This window comes from Dendrobium catenatum, unplaced genomic scaffold, assembly GCF_001605985.2.
Source record: "Dendrobium catenatum unplaced genomic scaffold, ASM160598v2 fragScaff_scaffold_1163, whole genome shotgun sequence".
Lineage (NCBI taxonomy): Eukaryota > Viridiplantae > Streptophyta > Magnoliopsida > Asparagales > Orchidaceae > Dendrobium > Dendrobium catenatum.
Window position 1 is genome coordinate 39,350 of NW_021319625.1, and position 6,739 is coordinate 46,088.

The following is a 6,739-nucleotide window of genomic DNA, read 5'->3' on the forward strand; positions in this document are numbered from 1 at the left end:
TTTAACAAAAACAATTCAAATCAGTCCATACAATTAATTATAATTATAATTGTATAAATCATTATATGTTCTTCTCTTTAAATAGATAAATTGAAAATTGAATCATATTGTACAGTCTATATCATATTATACAATTATCTACGAGATTTACCTAGTTAAGGCCAGACAATCCCGGATAACAATTAAAACCAAATAAAAAAAATATCATATACATATCATATCATATCATATCATATAGTTCCAATAAATAAAGGGCTTGTTGTTTCAATCTAAAATTGTGCATACCAATTAATGTCATTGAAGTAGATATTATACTAATAGTATTATACTATCATCATTATATATATATATATATATATATTGAAAAATGTTATAGACCAACAGTTAACTAGTCTTTGTACATGAGAGATTATTACGTGCGGAGTTCGGATCCAGAGAACTGTTCGGTTTTGTGATTTTGAACAGTAAAAGTGCTATAAAAGTATTGTGGTGAACAGTAACTGTGATTTTACTGTTCACAGTGATACAACCGAACGGTTCTCCAGATCCAAACTCCACACGTAATAATCTATGATTATCCAGAGATACTTCATGACTAGGGTAAAAGAACATGTCTGAAGGAGAACATGTTTATGCATGGCTTGACTTTATAGCATTCAGCCATTCATCTTTACAACTAACAAGGTTGATGCCGTCAACTTTAGAGTTGTTTTCATAATGGAATAGAGCTACTTAACCATCAGTTCTGTGCTCAATTCCAAATCAACAGCTAAATAAATCACTTGGAAGACAAGAAGGTTAGAGGCATTATAGTGACTTAATCAATATAGAATTAGTCATACACCTGATTAGCTCAATCTGGTCCAAATTCAAGGCAAATTCGACACATTAAGGTCTCGATCAAATCTAGTCATACAATTCTTTTATAATTTTATTGTACAGATCATTGTCATATATCTGTTTGGCTATAATTCTTTGAACATTCTACGATTAGTAGTTTTTACAATCAGATAAGCTAAAATGTGATAGTTGTTGTAAGAATTCTATTGTTGCCTTTTTTAGAAGAGAAATAAAATATAATATCAACAAGAGTTCAAAATCTTTAATTTTCCTTCAAAAATCTACAGTTAATTTTACATACAGCTTCAATCATCCCAAAAAGGATTCTTAAGCTTCATTTTGGACAGTTATCTTATTTCTTCTTAAAGCAGTTTTTTAGTATAAAATTTTTAGACTAAAAAGCTGCTTTAAGAAGCAATAAGAAAGTTGTCCCAAACAAAGCCTTAATCTTGTACATTAATTTAGGCTTTACTACATAAAAGAACTTTTTTAATATTAGCTAAAGCCATGAATAGTAATAGTATAGGACTGCTGCTGCATAAGTTGAGAACAGAATGGTGTCGACATATATTTGCTGTAACCATAAGTTAATGACAGAACAGTCTCTAACTTAGCATATTTCTCTGAGATAGGAGTTCTACTTACATTCTTCAATGTTCCATTGAAATTTACAATCAAGGAGCAAGCGCTTGACTTGCCGACGTTGCCGTTGCCCTTTCAGTATAAATAAGAAAAGAGGGATTCAAATCCCTCAAAAAGTTGCAGAAATTGAAGGTGATGAATTCAGCTTATGAATCCTACAGCTCGAAAACAGAGAATTTCAAATAAATAAAGAAAAAAAATTCATCATATTTGCTGGGTCAATAAGGCTTCGTTTGGGACGACTTTGTTACGGCTTCTTAAAGCAGTTTTTTATACTAAAATTAAAAATTTTATACTAAAAAACTACTTTAAGAAGCAGTAAAAAAGCCGTTTCAAACGAAACCTAAATATTTCTTTGAACATGATATCAATAGTACAAAATAGCGCACTCTATAGCTCATAGTCATCCTGTGTTATTGGTATGATAAGATATTAAGATGTAACAAAGCAAAATAGTGTGCATGATAGAAGTTTCATAGCACATTGTGTGAGCTACTTTTTTTTTTTATTGTTTTATTTATACTACTTGTTTGTAAAGGAAAATTTTGTTGAAGCTTAGATAGGACATAATGAAATTGTTTTTGTTGATTTATGAAGGCTAAGTTGTGGACCAAAATGTTTGATATAAGATTGGAATGGTTTCAATAAATTCATTTAGGTTAAAAATTGGTGTAGTTAGTCATATTCATCTCAAATTGATTGAAACTATTACTCTTTTTTTTTTTTGAAGAAGAAGAAGCAATTGCTGCATTTATAACTTAAAAAAAAAAAGGAACAGAGCAACCTACAAAGTACCTCCTACAGATTCCTCCTTTAACAATTTAATAAACGAAGGAATAACCTTATTCAAGACAATTTCTTCCCAACAAAAAGAAGAAAAAAGAGCATAGTTAGCACAAAGATCCACTAACTTATTACAAGACCTTTCTATATAATTAAAAATCACAAAATTAAAGTCATTGATAAAAGAAAAGTCTTCTACTCCTTGTCCACCTTCTTTAATCTCCTTCTTGATGAACTTGATGACATTGGCACTATCACCTTCAATAATGATGCCCTTATACTCAAACATCCAGCTTTTGATAACATATTTAATTTCTTTTATAGCTAGTAGCTCCAAATGAGATATATCCCAATGAACACAAGAAATGTCAAAAGCCAAAAGAAACCTGCCTATATGATCACCATAAACACCACCTATACTTCCTTTGTAAGACGTTAAAAAGGATGTATCTACATTTAGTTTGATCCAATCGGGTGGAGGAGGATGCCAAATATTATTCAACAACAAATGCTGATTGGCAACCAACCGGCCCGAGTTAAAAAATTGGAAACATTAGAGGCAGCTGAATGACTAACCGATTCAGCTGCAATGAACATTGAGCTCCTCTCAGATTTCCCATGAACCAAAACATTCCTCTCCTTCCATGTAAAGAATAACGCATTGCAAAACAAATTCACCATAAATAAATTTTGAAGGTCCAGCCACTTACATCTATCTTCAAAGGAATTAAAAAATGAGATACCAAATCCCCATTTATTTAAATAATGTAACACCTCATTAAGCTTCTCGCAATTACTGGCCACATGATCTAAGTCTTTAATAACGTTACAACCTCTGGGACAAAGGTTATTAGTTTGCAATCTTCTATATGATAAAAAATGAAATGTTGGTATGGCATTGTTAAATAATCTCCACCAAAAGTTCTCCACCCGAGCATTGAGCTTAGTCTTCTTTATCCATTTCAAATACTCCTGTTCCGGACATATTTTCACCATAGCTGCAGCAGCCAGCGCAGAAATTGTTTTCCCAGTATTTTGTTGAATTAGTGCAATCATGTCTTCATGAAGATTGGAATTAATTACTATGTTACTAATCAATTCCACAAGATCGCTACCAAAATTCTTCTTCAATTCTTCAATATCTCACGTCCCTTCTGAAATGAGATTGCTTATTGTCCCTATCCCTTCCATTGAAATCTTTAGGCACCACAAACATTGGCCACATATTTATACATTTATCCAATACCCATGTATCATTAAAGACATTTATTAAATCACCATTTATAATACACCACCTCACAATTGGTTTGAGAAATTTGCCTCCATCCACAATTAATTTCCAAGCTGGCGAACTTGCTTTCTTCCCAGCATTGTAGTTCCAAACAGAGCCATATTTCAGGAATAAGGTCTTGTGCAACAAGGACTCTTTATCTTGAATATACCTCCATGCTAATTTATCCCTCAAAGGTCCAACCTTGCTAGAACAAGAGTGCAAACCACGACCACCATCTTCCAAAGGTTCACACAATGTATTCCAACTCACATAATGAAGTCCTAAACCTCCATTCATTTTATTCCAGATGAAACTTCTACATAACTTGTCAATCTCATTTAATAAACATTTTGGAATCATAGAAAGAGTGGAGTGGAAGGTTGGATATGAAAGCAATACCGATTTGACCAAGGTGATTCTTCCGGCCAATGAAATAAATTTACCACCCCAAGTGTTCAACATCTTTAAGACTTTATCAATGATGAATTGAAAATCCATCCTTACTAGCCTTCTGTTGACCCCTATATCTCAAACCACGTGAGAAAGGACCCCAATTGGTGAATAAAGCATTACGCACCTTGGCGCCATGCGTCACTTGAAGGTTCAAACAACCTCTGATTGCTAAACAGATTGTGTCATTGCGACCAGGACGTCGAATTCTGCTAGGTCGAAGCCCCTCGCAATTGAATCGGACCAGATCGGTCAAAAGGGACGACCGACACCCGAAATTAAAGCGCTAGGCCGATCAAACAATATCGGATCGACAAACGGACAGTGCCATTGCATCCGTAACGTCGTCGGCATTGGGAATATACATTTTATTTGATTAAATTGGATCGTTTGAGGTGGTGTGGCAATTTGCAAAGGCGATTCAAATATGTTGCGAAGGCACGCCTAACAAGGGAAATTAGCCTCGTCAGAGACCATACGATGTCGGATCGACAAACGGACAGTGCCATTGCGTCCGAAATGTTGTCAACCTCTAAAACTAAATTTTATTTATTCAATTTTAAGTATCCATAATGGTGGCACGAATCTCGAGGCAAAACACATATATCGAAAAAGAGGTCTCGAGGTTTCCCAAATGATGTCCGATCGCAAAACGGACTTCGTCATTGTGTCTGAAACACTGTCAATACTATGAATGCACTGCCAATTTGTTTGAATGATGTTTTGCGTGCAAATCGAGACAAACACGCACTTCGAGGAAATTAAGCCTCGTTGCCGCCCAAACGACGTCCGATGGCAAAACGGACTGCGCCATTACGACCGGGACATCGGCAATACCCTAAATGCACTACCAATTTGTCTAATATCTATGTTTGATGAATTTGACATGTTAAACGAGGTGATTACACGCATTTCGAGGTGACATGCGCACAAATCTCAAGGAAATCTCGAAAATCGAGATTGTTTCAGTGACTGTGCATCAATATGCTCATTAATTAATGCAATTACCAATTAAGAAAAATCATTTTTATAGTTGCTCATAAATCTAACCAACAATGCAAAGTCAATTTGAATATCAAATCTCATTAAAACTCTTACCTCGTAACTCTGTATTTGCTCTGTCCAAAATCCCTCAAATCCCGCCGCTGAGTAGATTGCCTTGATCGCTGTTTGCTCTCCTAGTTAAAATGAAATCAACAAAACAATCCCTCTGCTTCGTTTTTTACCCACACAATCGTGAGCTAAAAGCTTCAAAACCGAGAGCTCCTTTGGGCCATTTTTCTTATCAGCTCCTGTTCATGTGTCCGCCCCCAACCCTCCTGCTCCAATTGCAACTCTTGCCTGAGCATGAGATCCTGAACTCATCTACACCGAGCAACTCAACTCTCTGGCCGAATCTCCTCCCACAACCTTTCCTCCTGTTTCACTCCACTCAAGCGAATCTAGCAAAACCTCCAGGAGATGTTGGCTGTTTCTCCTCTGCTCCGACTCTCACCCGATGTGACCTTGCCAAAGTCCGGCTCAAGCAAATAGCCACAATATTAGATTGGCCTTTTCTCCGTCAAAACGCCCCTTCTAAGCTATCAATATACCGATTTTGACGCTTGGATCAGAGGGATCTCACCAGTCCAAATCCGACCTCCCTCAAGGAAGATTACCGAGCTCCAGCACCTGTTCCGCCTCCACTGTGCCGAGAATCAGGCAGCTTTCAGGAAGAGCTCAAAGCACAGGAAATTTGCAGTTTACAACCATAGTCTCGTCCACTTGCTGTAGCAATTTCCACTTCCAAACGATCAAATCATTTCCTTCCAAAAGCTGGTTTCTCCATCTCTACTATGAACCTGCGGAAGTATCTCTCCTTCCCTTCCACTCGTCTTCAATCTTAATCGAACTCACCTGCAGCGTCCGTCCCTAAGAGGTTCATCCGCATGCAACCTCCTCACATCCCACAAGCTTCTTCATTTTATTAACTCTTCCTTTTGTCCTACACTTCCACCCGTGAGCTTATTTGCATGTTCCAAGGGAGAGAGGAAAAGCTGCTGTGAGATTCCTTCACCTTTATTAACTTCTGTAGTTAAATAAACTATTATCATTAATTGTTTACATTAATAATTATATTAAATGCATGTACTTATATTTTGCTTTAAGATATTCTTCCGAACTCCCTGTTTATCCACTTTGCTTGTGTCATTAGTGGCTGAATGAAGCTCACCAATTCTTTAGATAAGCACACATCTTGCATGCTGCAGCCAACAAAGCTTCTCACCTCATAAATCTATTATCCAAAAGACATTAATCCCTACCTTCATTTGCTGTACCACCCCACTATCTCATTTCACCCAAGGTTATCTTTCACATTCCCTCACAAAACTTCAAACAGCAAACTTTCATTTCAACCTTATTATTATTGTTTGCTTTTGATTTTCTTGTCATGTATGGATATTAATTAATGTTGCTATTTGGTGAAGTTAATGTTATGAGTATTTCTGTTAGCCAATATTGTTGGACATATATATATGTGTACATGCATGTGTGTGCAAATGTAAAAAAAAAAATATATATATATATAGAGATGATGCAAAAAAAAAAAAAGAGAGAGAAAAGGAGAAACAAAAAAAAAACAAAAAAAAAAGAAGAGAAAAAAAAGATAGAATTTGCAAATTTTAGAGAACTCGTTTCGATGCATGAGGCGAGACAAAACGACCACCTATACACGCTTTTCTTAGCGTGGTGGGAGGACGTGCGTCCCGA

The 6,739-nt window shown here is 35.9% G+C and overlaps 1 long non-coding RNA gene across 1 annotated transcript; it reads right to left on the minus strand.

The window, feature by feature from the left end:
- Nucleotides 1-1,077: 1,077 nt before the first annotated feature.
- LOC114580653 lies at nt 1,078-6,529 on the minus strand. Its single transcript, XR_003702151.1, has 2 exons — nt 5,087-6,529; nt 1,078-1,637 (listed from the first exon to the last, which is right to left on the minus strand). It is a non-coding gene; the product is annotated as an uncharacterized LOC114580653 (long non-coding RNA).
- Nucleotides 6,530-6,739: the final 210 nt, after the last annotated feature.